The sequence below is a fragment of the Lontra canadensis genome, unplaced genomic scaffold, assembly GCF_010015895.1.
Source record: "Lontra canadensis isolate GAN:19392208 unplaced genomic scaffold, GSC_riverotter_1.0 scaffold3, whole genome shotgun sequence".
In the NCBI taxonomy this organism is placed as follows: domain Eukaryota; kingdom Metazoa; phylum Chordata; class Mammalia; order Carnivora; family Mustelidae; genus Lontra; species Lontra canadensis.
In genome coordinates this window covers 24718280-24733918 of record NW_022630997.1, presented here as the reverse complement: position 1 = coordinate 24733918, position 15639 = coordinate 24718280, and the positions used below count along the sequence as shown (strand labels likewise).

Genomic DNA, 15639 nt, shown 5'->3' with positions numbered 1-15639 from the left:
TAAAACCAAAGGTCACGTTGACAGAAGGCCTTGCTGTAAGTTCAGTTTTGCCTTTTCTTGTTTGAGGCACCCAGGAAAAGATGGCAACCTTCCAGATCTGTTACCTCATCTATAAAACTGATGATGGTAACTCCTTGCTCCCCTCTCAGAGAGGTGAAGTTGCTTCATAAATGATGAAATCTGAAAGTGTCTTGGAAACCATAAAACTCCATACACATTGTTGATGCCTGCCTGTGCAAGAGCTAGAAAGGGCAAGGTATCAGTTTTCAGATCCAATAATATCCCACCTCTACCCCATCTAATCCCTACCCCAAAAGGTACAATCTCCTGACAGGAATGCTGGAGTATGAGCTACGACTCCATCAGCAGTCAAGAAAGGCAAGAGTACTCAGAGTTTCTGGGGCAAATGCCAGTCCCCTGGAGTGGAGTTGAGGGAGCAATGCTCAGCAAGCAAAGAGGTTGGCCCACTGTCTGTGCGCCTGGCATCTTTACAGCTTCCCAAGTTTAATGATGGATGGTGCCCTACATTCTCCCTCCTGCTGCTAGCTGCAACTGTCATCATGCTTCATATTTCAAGAGTGGAACTGTAGACCCTGTGCCTTGGAAGAACTGGGTTCGGATATCTGCAGAGTCAAGCACAGACTTATTAAGGGATTAGGAGTGGGAAAAGACTTTATAGGCTAAAACTATTCACATGATTCACTCCCCCTGCTTGTGCTCCTGTGTGCTCACTCTCTCTCTCTCTGTGTCAAATAAATAAATAAAATCTTAAAAAAAAAAAAAAAAAGGAGAGCGAGAGAGAGAAGAAGAGGGGCACCTGGGCAGCTCAGTGGGTTAAAGCCTCTGCCTTTGGCTCAGGTCATGATCCCGGAGTCCTGGGTCCGAGCCCTGCATCGGGCTCCCTGCTTAGGGGGAGCCTTCTTGACCCCCTCTCTCCCTCTGCCTGCCTCTCTGCCTACTTATGATCTCTGTCAAATAAATAAATAAAATCTTTTTAAAAAATTAAAAAAAAAAGAAGAAGAGGTAGGCTAAGGAAACACATACCCAAAAATAGCCTCTAATACCTTATATTTTTCAGGTATTTTTCAAAGCTCTCTTTTTCTTACCAAATTGTACTCAGAAGCCAGCAAGAAATATGATATCACACTTTTTTATAACCAAAAGGTTATCCTGCATACTTTCCCTTTCACGACATATTACATTAAGCAGAATAAGTCTCAAACAAACAAAAAATACCTACAAGGTACATCTTAGGGAGATGATCTATTTTTTAAGAAAACTATCACTTCAAACTAATGGTTCTCAAACTTGAGCTAACATCAGTAATCATTTGGAAGGCTTGTTAAAACACAGAGTGCTGGACCACACCCCCAGTTTCTGATTCATTAGGTCTGGAATGAGGCCAAAGAATTTGCATTTCTAACAAACTCCCAGGTCACAGTGATGCTGCTGGTCCACGGACCATACGGGAAGAACCAATGCCCTAGATAACAAGGGATCTTTGGCAGGAAGAAGGGAAAAAATGCAGACTCTGAGAGCAAATACATTTTCTCATTCTAGTCTTTTAAGTTGAAGTTCAGAAATGTCATTTCATCCAAGCAGATTACTTGGCTTATTAGTTTCTCACTGTGTGGAAATATTCATAGAAAAGCCAGGGGTGGGGCGCCTGGGTGGTTCAGTGGGTTAAAGCCTCTGCCTTCCACTGGGGTCATGATCCCAGGGTCTTGTGATATAGCCCCGCATGGGGCTCTCCACTTAGTGGGAAGCCTGCTTCCTCCTCTCTCTCTCTCTGCCTACTGGTGATCTCTGTCTGTCAAATAAATAAAATCTTAAAAAAAAAAAAGGAAAGAAAAGCTAGGGGTAATCCAAAAATGGAACTGTAGAGTGGGTCACTGAACTAGAGCCATAGCATGAGGCGGAGGTCACTTGGCTGCTCTTAGGGACTGTTGACATTAAGATCTGTACCTTGTGGGGACCAGCCTGTAGAAGGCAAGGAACGTAGAACCATCTCCTTTGGACAACAGTTCCAGGTGTGGTACCAAAATCTTGCTCTCTGAGTCCCATGTTAGAGAATTTATCATTCATTTAGTCATTCATTGAATCATGTGATCCCTCTCTGTATTACATAGAATCTCCTGCCTAAGGAGACAGGCTCTTTTAGATTTGGGACAGTGGAAAAATAATGCAAGCCACATACATACTTTTAAATTTAAGAAGTAAAACTAAGCTGGTGAAATTAATTTCAATAATATTTTATTTAATCTAGTACATGCAAAATATTATTTCATCATGTAGGCACTGTAAAAAAAAAACAAAACAGTTTTTTTACATTCTAATACTAAGTCTTCAAAATCCAGTGTATGTATCATAGCACATCTCGAACTGGACTAGCCACATTTCAAATGCTCGATAGTCACATATGGCTAGTGGCTAACTCATTGGACAGAGCACTTCCAGTTCACATTTTCTTGATAAGACCAAAGGCAAATCCAATTTATCAGTACCACCCACTGCTATTAACTATTTTCCCCGGTGCCATCAAGCGCCATCAGAGTCTGGAGATTCTTCCCACTCTATCTGCCCCTGAGAGTGGCTCTCTGTGCCACAGAATGATAATTGGCTTCAGATTACCATTTGGCTTCTCCCCCTCTTCCATCATAATGGCAATTTTAGCTGGACACATGGCTATCCAGAGTAAATACTACATTTTCCCTTGTAGCTATTTGAAGCCATGAAACTACTTTTTGGTCAAAGAAATGTAAGCATTAACATAGCACCTTCCAAGAACTCCTTCCTATTGGCTCAAATGAAAACCAGATGGCTGGAGTTATAGCCACCATCTTATACCATGAGGTGATCTTAGAAATGGAGATGACACAATAGACTAGGAACCCAGATCCTGGGGATTTTCTGGAGCAGAGCCTATGATCTGACTTTAAAGTGAGAGAGAAAGTAACTTGTACCATGTTTAAGCTTATGTTTTTCCAGGTGTGTAACCGGAACTTAACTCATAACCAACCCTTCATCCCATTAACTCATAATCAGCCATTCATCCCTGGCTTATAAACAGGGTGGCGATCCCTTGGAAAGAAACATTAACAGATGTGGTGTGCATTTTTAGCACAAAACAAAATAATAATAGCTACTAGTTATTGAGCACTTACTTTAACAGGCCTTATGTTAAGTACTTACCTCCTTTTTAATAAAGCTTACAACAACCCCCATATGTAAATCAGGAAATTTAGAAGAATTTAACAGACTTGTCCAAGATCACATTGCTAGAAAATGGGAACTCAGAATTTGTACCCCCTTCTGGATGGCTCCATAAACCATGTTCTTTGCTGGGCAGATCCCCTTGGGTGAAGTCTAGGCTACACAGAGGGAGAGAGAATGGGGCACAACTCCGGTTTCACAAAGTCAGCAGAAGCTCTGATTTCAAACTCGAATTTACATCTTTATTCCAGACAGGTTCATACATTCATGGAAAATATGAGGGCCAGCCGTGTTCCTATCACTCTGTAAGGTATTCTAGGGGAATGAGGGCTCATCACTTAAAGCCAGTTCCCTACAGTTCAACTTCCTTTTGAGGGCTTTTGCACCTGTCCAGCTGTTCTTTTCGTCCTCATTTTAGCACTCTAAGAATTTGAAAATTAATTTATCTAGAGTGAAACATTCTAACTTAATGCATTTCTGATATTGAATATACGTCATTTTAGAACGATGGAATTGAGAGTGTCTTTGGGTGGCAGGAAGTGGGAGCAAACTTCTAAAAGAGCAATCCTGGGCTGAAGTCAGAAGAATTTTCTTTGCATCAACCCTTTTCAGACTATGCAGAACATAAAAGGTAAGGAACAGAACTCCACAGAGAAGTCAGGGGAGGAATACGTGACTCTCAAATTCAAACACTTGTTAGTGGAAATGAGAGGAACAGCAGGCTTGAGTGAGTCAAGCACATCATCTTTATCAAGAACCTCAATGAAGAACATGGAACAAGAAAGATCAGTGGAGGAGGACAAAGTTTCCTGTCCACAGGAGAACACACAATGCAACAACCACCTAAAACCAGAAGAAGATACCCATGTCTCCACTACCCTGTAAACTACCAGCATTCAACCTGCTTCACCAAGACACTGCGTGGGCCTAGTGCTATCAGTTAAAGCTGAGCACCAGAGTCAGAACCAGAAGTACATAAGCAACTCTGTCAATACCCCAATCAGAAGAATATTCCTGTCACAGCCAAGAAGACCTACATGCAGACAAAGTCATAAAGAAAATCAAAGGTGGACAAGGGGAAAACATCTCTGGAAAAGTCCAAGATAAAGATGTGGTCTGAGGAGACTGATCCTCTGGAAGTAGCTCCTGACCCTGAGGAGGGGGTGTCTGACCTGAAGGGTTACCACTCTTCTTCAGGGAGTTCATACCATTGTGTCAACAACTTTGGCCCAGAGGCTATATTGGCCTCCTGGACCAGAACTGCACTCAGGGCTGGGAAGATGGAGGCACTGGAATCACCACAAGAGACTGACAGTGTCTGGTGGTGTGTGGTCCATGGGAGAGGTCTCCCTGTGGAAATGGATGGTTGGATTCACCTGTGGTTTTATGTTGGCCCAGCCTGGATTCCAGAAATACAAGGGAAAACTAGTACATGCTTCTTGCTCCCTTCCTGCAGTTTCCCAATATGGTATACCCCATATGTTCAGAGGAACAATGTATTAGTAAAAAGCCTCCAATGAGATTAGAATACCAGAGGATGCCTGGGTGACTGAGTCGGTTAAGCTGCTGTCTTCAGCTCAGGTCATGATCCCAGGGTCCTGGGATCAAGTCCCACATCAGGCTCCTTTTTCAGCAGGGAGTCTGCTTCCCTCTCTGACTCTGCCTGTCACTCCGACTGCTTGTGCTTTTTCTCTCTCTCTCTGACAAATAAATACAATCTTTAAAAAAAAAAAAAAAGAATAACAAAGGAAAGAGCACATTTGTGCTTGTAGGTGAGGGTGGAGAGGTTACTACAGTCAGCTCCACTGACAGGCAAACTTCAGTCACCTCCACATACTCTGTGTTTCCTGCTTACAAGACTGTAGACAAGTGGGTTGCCGACTGGCAGATTGCCCACAGACCCCCTAAAGGTGCCTGCTTTGGTGTGGGTATGTGAGTTAGGATACAGAGACTCTTAGGGGTTTTTTTCCTTGTTTGTTTTGTTTTTTAAGTAGGCCCTATGCCCAGAATGGAGTCCAACATGGGGCTTGAACCCACAACCCTGAGATCAAGACCTGAGCTGAGATCAAGAGTCTGATGCTTAACCGACTGAGCCACCCATGAGCCACATGGGGACTCTTATGTTTTAAAAATGGGAATACACTTCACAAGTTATCATTAATTCCAGTATAAACACCATTTATTAACCAATTACGTCATTTATTAAATGAAAACTTTGTAACTACCAAATGTCTACCCTCCTGAATAGAAATGGCCTTAATAGCGTGTGAGATCATCTTCAGCTGAGCACTGTGAAGGAGTTGAGTAAAGAAACAGCCGTAGTTTGTTTCCAGGCTTCCTTTCCTCTTCAGAGCACAGACTACCTTAGGAGTTGCTTCTGGTTGGCTTCTGGTTGTAAGGGTAATGACTCCAAACTGTTGAATATTGTAAGCCAAAGAGTAAACTGTTACTCTCTTTGTCTTGCCCTCTCCAAAACACATAACTCTTAATTTGGAAAATGTTGTTTTCTATTTTTTCTTAGTAACCTGAGACAACTGTGGTTTAGCTCTGGGCTAAAAGCACAGGACACTTTGCCAGTATTATTTCCATGTAAATCTTTGTATATTTCTGCTGCTTAAAAATGTTTAAGTCTGCTTCCCAATCATAAACACATAGTCTGTTGAATTTAAAATGTATATATAAGCTTTGCGCAGTGGCAGTATCGTAGCCAATGAGGTTTATCCGAGGCACGATTATTGCTAATTAAAATGTGTATATAACTCATCAGCTCTTGTATTTAGACCATATTCATCACACGCAAAGTATGGTTAATATTCTGAACTCAAAGTAGGATTAAAGCCAAAAAGCATGATTTTCTTTTGCATGACTCGTTTTTAATTTTTTGTGTACTTCCTAAATTTATAGTCCTGGAAGTCTTGGAAAAGATTGGATGTTTTTCACTGGTCTTGTGTTTTCACAGCAGTTTCCAGCATTGTTTTATTATTATGAGTAAAGGAGTTCTGCATCCCCGCCCCCCTCAGATAAAGTTGTAAAAGTGATACTCTGTAAGGAGTAGCAGATTGGAAAGTTCATAACCATCATGATATAGACTGGCTTGGGTACTAATCCTCAATAAATGTTAGAGATAAAAAGGAAAGTCTTATTGAGGAGCAAGATATTTCCATGGCCTCACAGTGTCTCTCTGTAGATTGCTCATTAGCAGTCAGAATTTTTCAACGTAATAAATAATGTGCATATTTTATTCCTTTAAAAAATGATGGAATCGGGGCACCTGGGTAGCAGTTAAGCATCCAACTCTTGATTTTGGCTCAGGTCATGATCTCAGGTTCTTGAAATCAAGCCCTGTGTGGGGCTCCTGGTTCAGTGGGGAGTCTGCTTAAGATTCTCTCTCTCCCTCTCCCCCCACACCTCCCCACGCTGTGTGTATATGTACACTCGCTCTCAAATAAATAAGATCTTTAAAAAAAAAAAAATGGCGAGGGCACTTGGGTGGCTCAGTTGGTTAAGCCTCTGCTGTCAGCTCAGGTCATGATCCCAGGGTCCAGGCATCGAGTCCTACATTGGGCTTTCTGCCCAGTGGGAAGTTGCTTCTCCCTCTCCCTCTATCTCTATGTTCTCCCTTCCTCTCTCTCTCTCTCTCAAATAAATAAATAAAATCTTAAAAAAAAAAAAAGGCAGAATCATTTAGGGTCTTGGCTTGTGAGCAGGTCACCAACAGTGATCTCTGGGAACTAGCCCAGATGTATTACCCTTTTTCAGCAATGCCACAAAATAAAACTAAGAGCTGCTGACGACAGCTGAGCAGTTCTTTAATAGACCTTATGTTAAGCACATAATACCTTTTAAGTTCACGACAACCCAAATGAAGTTTCCTGAGGGTAAAGGTTGTGTTGTCTTGGTCACTGTCAAACTACCAACTCGATTATCTCTTTACCTGGAATCTAGCAGGTCTGCGGTAACTTTATGTTTAACGAATATCAGATACTTCCTAGTGCTCTTTCATGTTCTGTTAGCCACACCGGTCTCGTGTTCCACCCACTGCACAGACCAGCACCACAGTGGCCTCTGAGCAACTCCACACCCGCACAAAAGACATGCCTCCCCTGCACTCCATACTTCCTGCTTCTTGCCTTGGGGCTTCCGTTTGACCCAGAGGTCTGTGTGCCGTGAAACCCACCATTTATGTGCAACATGGCATTATGTGCGAGGCAGGAGTCAGTGAATACATTCTTCCTGTTCTTCTTTCCAGTGATCTCTCTGGATACAGAATTTATTTAGGTTTTGGAGGACAGACTTAATGGTCCCTTAGGATCAAACAATTAACAGTAACCAACTCAGTAACCTACCCTTCTATGCCCTGTATCGTTCCATCCCCTTGTCTTCCTGCCTTACTTTGTCTCTCCATTCTGCTCCCTGGGCTCACAATCCCAAGTAAAGAAATTGCATGTAAATCCTTTTTCTCAAGCCCTTCTTTCTGGAGAGCCCAGAATAAGACAGAGTAAGTGAATCTACTTTTGAATACTTTGTCTAAAAACATTATCCAAATGAATTATTGTACACTGAGCCATCTTATTTTAATTACTGAAGTCCAGTCAAAAGGAATGAGGGATACCTTTTTCCAGAATCACGTAACCCAGCACGTAATCGTAATTACGTAATTACGTAACCACGTAATCCCGGACACCAATGGGAGCTATTTATGTAAGCTGTGAGAGCAGCACCCCAAGACAGTAGGGCTCCATTATGACCCCCATAACTCTTATTTCTCCCCAAGAAGCATGGCCTCTACAGGACTCTCTGAGGACAGGAGGATGTAATATTGCTGTGACAATGTTCATCTCAGAAAGCTTAACACAAATGTTTACAGTAAATAGTGGCACAGCGATGCCTTCCAGCTAAGTCTGAAAAATTCTACAGACCTCTGGAAGTTTATCAACTCTACTAGAAAGTAGCAAACCTAAAAAGGAGCTGATAGAGGAAACAACTAGCAGGAATAATAAAATAACAGATATGGCTTTTTTTCCTAACATCTATTGAATATTTACATTGTGCCAGGCCAGAGTCTGTCACATTAGATATTTACAAAACCCCTTGATAACATTACTTTTAATTTACAGTTATCTGGAGGGTTTAGATGTTATTAATTTAGATGTTACTAAGTTCTGATGGCTATGAAGCAGATACCAGCCAAATTCCAGACTTCTTTTATATGAGGGAGAAATAAATCTCTCTATTTAAGCCAGTGTTGTGTTGATGATTTCTGTTACATGTGGTTGAGATTAATGATAAGGGTTATATTTAATTTTTTAATAATTACAAGGGATTTCTGATACTACTTTTGATTCAAGCCCCAGTCCAAAAACTGGGGAAATATACCCTCATAGACATTCTAAAAAATTGTCATATAATACTCTTTCCAGTGTGCATCAGAGAAAGGAAAATCAGTAATTATCTAATAGAAGGAAGATATATCACAGAAAAAAATGGGTCCCACAAGATAGCTTCTCAGTGTACTGAGACCTTTATAGGCATAAGGACTATATTTTTTTCCTGACCCCCAAAATTGATACATAGCAAGTGATAAATATGAATGTAGCTACAGAGATTTTCAATAGGACTATAGGAAATAATTATGTTTCAGTCATTCATTCATTTAATACCATTATTAGTGGGGCGCCTCATGGCTCAGTCAGGTGAACATCTGACTCTTGGTTTTGGCTCATGTCATGATCTCCCGGTCATTAGATCGAGCCCCACATCAGGCTCTGCACTGAGCGCAGAGCCTGCTTAAGAATCTCTCTCTCCTTCTCCCTCTGTCCCTCCTCACTCATGCTCATGCTCTCTCCCTCTCTCTCTTTCTCTCATTCTCTCTCTAAAACAAAAACAAACAAACAAAATTATTAAGCCCTGCGAAGCTACAGACATGAGATGGTGAGACCTGCCCTCTAGGAGGCCAGGTGTATGAAAAAGATGCACAAGGAGACAGCCCCTGTGCTCCAGTGTGGGGATGCGTCAGCCCAGGGAGTCACAGCCCAGAGAGTCATCAGGTATCTGATCCAATGCTGAGGGAGGAAGGAAGGCTTCCTAGAGGAGGTAATGCCCAAGGGAGTCCTAAAAATTGAGCTGGTATCCCAGGAAGGTAAGTCTGGGTAAGGGTTAAAAGAAAGACAGGAAGATAGCTCTGGGCAGGGGGAGAATGTGGAGCAGTGTGGTATGGTAGGAAACAGGGGGAGGAGTGAGAAGAGATAAGGTCGCTGCAGCATAAAGGAGCCACGCTGTGAAAGCCTGGCTCCAAGGCATCTAGATCACCTGGAAAGCTGCATTGAGCACAGAATGCTTTTAAAAGAGACGTATGGTTTAGAACCCTTGCAGTTTAGGGGCACCTGGGTGGCTTGGCCAGTCAGCCCCTGAGTGGGGCTCCAAACTTGGCATGGCATCTGCTTGTCCTTCTCCCTCTGCTCCCCACTGCAACCTCTGCACAGACCCTCTATCTCTCTCTTTCTCTCTCGTAAATAAATAAAATTTTTTAAAAACTTAAAAATAAACTTCTAAGATTAAAAAAGAACTGTTGTACTTTAGAAAGATGATTTGCTCTGGGTGAGCTCATTGGCCTTTCCTGCTTGAATACTATGAATCGAGGAACTGGTACTTTTTTTTTTTTTTTTTTAATTTTATTTGACAGACAGAGATCACAAGTAGGCAGAGAGGCAGGCAGAGAGAGAGGAGGAAGCAGGCTCTTTGCTGAGCAGAGAGCCTGATGCGGGACTCGATCCCAGGATTCCGGGATCATGACCTGAGCCGAAGGCAGAGGCTTTAATCCACTGAGCCACCCAGGCGCCCTACAATATTTTTTAAAAATTATAATTAGGCAGGAACCTACAGATAACTCTTGGGCTAATTCGGGAAGGTAATATGGATCACTGAATGTTCATACTTGATTCTGTCCTCTGAGGACATGCCTAGTGGATGTCCCAGAGTAAGGAAAAGAGATGCATACCATTTGTTTGAGATATCAGTTCAAGCAGAATCCAGGAGCAGGGATTGGAGCTGAGAAAAGGGCAGGCTCAGGATTCAGGACTGGGGCTCAGTGATACTGTTGTCAAGTAGGTGGCTGCAGGAATTAAGGACTCAGTAGGTTCCTGTGCTCACACCATTTGATGGTCCCATTAAGGGAATTTTCTTCATATTTGAACATCTTCTGCGGTCTCTAGGGGCTTTCTAGGGGATGGGCCCTGGTTGGACCCCTGATGGCTCCTGGTAGGACCCCTGATGGCTCCTGGTATGATAAAAAGCCCCTGCAGCTTTCCCTTTCACCCTCCACATGGTTTGGCCAAAGGTAGTGAGTGCCTCCTCTGCAATTCCATGCCTTCATTTACACAGTGAGGAACAGGAAGCCAGTGCTGGGCAGGGACTGAGTCTGCTTTGTGCATAGTTGTACCCTCAGTACCTAGTACAGTAGGTACCCCAGAAATATTTATGAATAAACAAGTATCAAATATACCAGTCAATTGTGCCTTTGTGCATAAAATAAAAATAGCAGGCACATATCATGTTTACCATGTATTCTAAACATTTCAGATATTTTATCTTCAGAACAGTGCTGTAAGGGAAATATTATTATTACTCCCTTTTTACAGATGAGAAAAATCAAGAACAGAGAGGTTAAGGACTTGCCTAAGGTCACACAGCTCTAAGTATGAATTCTGCAAAAGGTACAAACTTCCAATTAGAAGATAAATAAGTACTAGGAATGCAATGTGTATAGTGACTACAGTTAACACTCCTCTGTTAAAAGAAATTAGTATTTATTACATGAATGCTAGCATTTCTGGTTCCTTTGAGACCCCACTGTTCCTCCAATTTGGGGTACTTGTAGGTTTTAGTTGTTAACTTGGAGACATTATTAACAGATAAAGATAAATTTGTTCATCTTCTGCACATAAATGGCAGTCCAGACACTTGAAAAAAGAAGTGAGGCTTGAGGGGGAAAAAACCTGAAAACCGTACGCTGCAGTCCTATTGATCTTTATTTTTTTTTTCCTATTGATCTTTAAACCCAAGCACCCCATCTCAGTTTACCTCATCAGGCCCCCAGATCTCGTTCCCTCCAGTCACTAAGGTCTCTGTCACAATAGCCGTCTTTCTGCTGTTCAGACAAGCCAAGCACGCCGCTCATCAAGGGCTGTGCACATGCTGCAATTCCTCTTCCCCCAAGTTTCCTCCTGGCTGGGTAATTTCTCACCGTTCTGGTCTCAGCCTGGGTGTCACTCCTTTTAGAGGCCTTCCTCAAGTGTCCAATCTATAGCACTACCCTCCAACCCTTACCCCCATCCCATTAACCTGCTTTATTTTCTTCAGAGCATTTGCCAGTAACAGAAATAGTCCTTTTTGTTTGTTTGTTATTTCCTTATTTCTTTCCTCTTCCCATATCAGAATATAAAATCCATGGGGTAAATCAGGGAGATTGGCAGCATAAAGAAGGAGTGCAATTCATATTTGTCCAGTGACAAATGTTTCAACAAATTACAAATCTTTGCCAAGCACTGGCCAAGACCAAGTCAAATGAGAAAAGGAACCTCAAATGTCCATGCACCCATCTCTCAGTGCCTGAATCATGCAGGATAAAAGGCCAGGCCCCAGAGATCCTACACAAAGTCCCACTGATGTCACTCAGTTGGCCGCAGAGGTCCCTTGCCAGTCTGAGAAATCAAATTGGTAGCTTTGGGATGAGGCAGATGCCTGCGAAATCAAACCAAGAGGAGCCTTAGCAGCACCGAGGATGCTAGAAATCTGTGTGACTGCTCTTAAGCTTGCTGGGGGGAGAAAGTTGGTGGCTGCCTCTAGATAGCAACAGGGAGGATTTCCTGTTGTTGTTCCAGTTTTATATACTGGGGTGTAGCATGAGATTTCACTTAGAAAAAAAAAATGTTTTCTTTGGTTTAAAGAAATATATATCGCTTGGAAACCATTTCCTTAGAGAATTTCTCCTCATTGTATACTAAGTATAAGGGCTAAAGGAAAAATTTTTTTTAAGTTTTATTTTTTTTTGGACAGAGAGAAAGATCACAAGTAGGCAGAGCCAGGCAGAGAGAGGGGGGGGGATGCAGGCTCCCTGCCGAGCAGAGAGTCCAATGTGGGGCTCCATCCCGGGACCCCAGGATCATGACCCGAGCCGAAGGCAGAGGCTTTAACCCACTGAGCCACCCAGGTGCCCCGGAAATTTTATTTTTTTAACTGAGGTCTTTCTCAATATTCAGAGTAAGAGTTTTAAATATTGTCTTTCCCAGGTAGAAACTCAAAAACCAAGGCCAAGCACCCAGTCTGTGGGCCCAGGGAGCTGAACCCATTCACCCCTCTGCCCACCCTTCCCTCCTCACCAGGTGGCAGATAGCGCTCATTGGCTGCTCCAGGCAAAACACATTAGGAACGTAGAGCAGTCAAATGTGCCTCCCGCCTATACCTATACTTCCTAGAAGAAAGGAGGAAGAGAAACCAGGGAAATAATTGCCCTAGAAATAACTCAAGTGATGGGCATCCTACACCCAAAGCCCGCCAGGTGCCCACGCCTCCTAGGGGTAAGATAATGGCACACTTGCTAGCAGTTAAGGAGGCACGTCAGCATCTCAGAATTTTGGAAGAAGGCTGCTCACAGCCTTGGGAATAATTGGGAATGTTTAGCTGAAAATGCATGCCTTCCTCTCACTCTCACTTCATGCCTTTAAGCTTCTAAGGTGTGGCTTCGCTGGAAGGAGAGTAGTGAGGAATTTGCCACAGTGCTCCCCCAGAAGCACGGCCCAGAGGCACAGAGCAGCCACCTAGCACCTCTGTGTTGTGACTGCCACCCCACCGCTGCTAGGCAAAATATAACTGGGAGCACTGGAACCTGGCCAAGATTCGACAGAATGAAGAGCAGTCATCTAAACATAGGCCTTGGCTCCAGCATTTGAGCTCTGTCTGCAGGCTCAGTTTCAAGGTCACAATATATCTCAATACACCTCAGAGGGCAAGTCACCCTGCCTCTAAGCCAGCTCCCACTTACTCAACTACCATGCCCCTTTTATGCCACTCTTCCTACATACCAGCCTCTTGCTGGGGCAGCAACACAAAGGTGTGAGGTGATACTTGAATCCTCTAAGTTTACAGGTGGTGAGAGAATACCACCCTCAAGCTCGATGGTGACAGTCGCCACTATATTTAGGGACAGAGATTAGCACAAGCTTCTGTGAGTACTGCAAGTACTGGCACTGGGGCTCTTTGCTTTGCGCCAGGAGCCTATTAGTAATGTAGAACTTGCTCCAGGCCAACTGGCAACACAATCACTTTGAACTTCAGCCAGGGAGAGAACAGCCTCCGAGCATTCAAGAGCCACACCCTTGTGATCAGCCAAAGGATTGATTGATTCCAACAACCTCTGTGTCTCTGTCTTTTGCTGGGGGTCAGTCACTAAACTATCATTGTGGCTGTCCAGCCAGAGCCCTAGTCCCGAGGCTGGAGGTGTGCCACTGGGGGCAGGTAGGGACCTGTCCCTCAGACAGCCAGTTTTAAGTGGAGTATATACCACTCACAGGCACAAGGCAAGCATCCCAGTTTACAAGAGGTGCTAAGAGACCATGTTGCCCAGGTCTCGGTTCACAAATGGCCTCCAATTTTGAATTTTGAAATAATCTGCAAAATTATATACATAGTCACCAAGAGCACCCTGACAAGGGTGAAGGAAAGTGACGTTCCAGGTAAAACTTTAAATTAGCTGCTTCTTACCAGACAACACTACTTAGAGGACATTAAAATAACAATGACGACAGACACTTAAGTGGTGTACATTACATTTAATCCTCACAAAAAACGTGGGGCACTTGGGTATCTCAGGGCTCTCTGCTCAGTGGGGAGCCTGCTTCTCCCTCTCCCTCTGCCTGCCGCTCCCCTTGCTTGTACATGCTCTCTCTCTCTGTCAAATAAATAAATAAAATCTTTTTTTAAAATCCTCACAAAAACCCTATACCCATTTTATAGATTAGAAACTGAGGTACAGAAAGACCAAATAACATGCCCAAAATCACACAGCTCATAAGATCACACAGCTTAATTAAGTGTTGGGTTAGGATTTGAACTCGGGCTGTCTGGGCTCCAGAGTCCGTGTACTTTCCTACTATGAACTACTGTGAAGTACTTACCACCTATTTTAAAAATACATCCTTGGTACCAGCACAATCAAATTGCAATTTTATAGGTTGAAGTAGTCACCTCTTAGCATGGAAACACTTGGCATTTCACCATTTTTTTAAATCCTAGGAGTCTCTAAAAATGGAAGCCCTTCAGGCTTTCTAAAGACCTCAGGCCAGTGTAGCAGTAGCTGGTCTTCTTCACAAGGACTGTTCCTATTCTAGAGAACAGTAATTCCAGTTCTGGATGAGGATGTGGAGACCCCATGAGTTGGCTTCCCTCTGCACAGCAGAATCATCCTTCACTTGGTCATGTCCACTTCTCAACCCAAAGCTCTCAAACTAAGAATCAAGGGAGTTTCTCTACACCTGATAACTGGTAATGCCAAAGCCTCCAAGGGCTTTCATTTTGTCCAAGCCCCTCCAATAGAGTGGCAGCATCTGGGGGCAATGCCAGACTCCCAGCCAAAAATGCTGGGAGGTATAGCCCATTGTGAGCTCTAACTGACTTACGAAAAGAAAAGGTAGTTCTTCAAAGCTGACCGTTGAGTTGTGATATCTAATAGAGTCCTAGATATGCTAGAGAACAGTGTGCACAATTTGATATATGGACAGTAGGATTTATTTACTCAAAACCCATCTACTAACCCTCCCTGAGAAAGCACCATGCAAGGCATGATGGGAATGGAGATGACGGAGACATGAGAGCCCAGAACAGGGGCAGAAAACACACAAACAAATCACTCTATTATAGCGTAGTTGGCAGAGATGATCATGGTAGGTCTGAGTGCTCTGAGACTCTACTTCGTTCTAGAGAGAGAATTTGTGGAAGGCTCCTTAGGGGAGCTAACATTTGCAGGCAGCCTCTAAGGATGAGCAGACATTGACTTAGTCAAGCAGAGAGCTGAGCAAATGACAAAGAGAATCCCCAAATGCCATTGGACCTTTTCTCATCTTTCCACCTTGAGCAAGCTTCCTGTTAAGCAGTTAATTTAATTCACATTTCAGAGCACCTATATGTGACTATAACACCTGAGTATAATTCTTTTTTTGTTTTATTTAAATTCCAGTTAGTTAACATATGGTGTATTATTAGTTTCAGGGGTAGAATTTAGTGATCCATCAGTTGTATATAACACCCACTGCTCATTATATCAAGTGCCCACCTTAATGTCTGTCATCCAGTTATCCCATCCCCCCACCCACCACCCCTCCAGCAACCCTCAGTTTGTTTCCTAGAGTTAAGAGTCCCTTATGGTGTGTCTCC

General features: G+C 43.2%; 1 pseudogene; it reads left to right on the top strand.

The window, feature by feature from the left end:
* The first annotated feature begins 5894 nt into the window (after positions 1–5894).
* On the top strand, positions 5895–6044 carry LOC116858552 (annotated as a pseudogene).
* The last annotated feature ends 9595 nt before the right edge of the window (positions 6045–15639 follow it).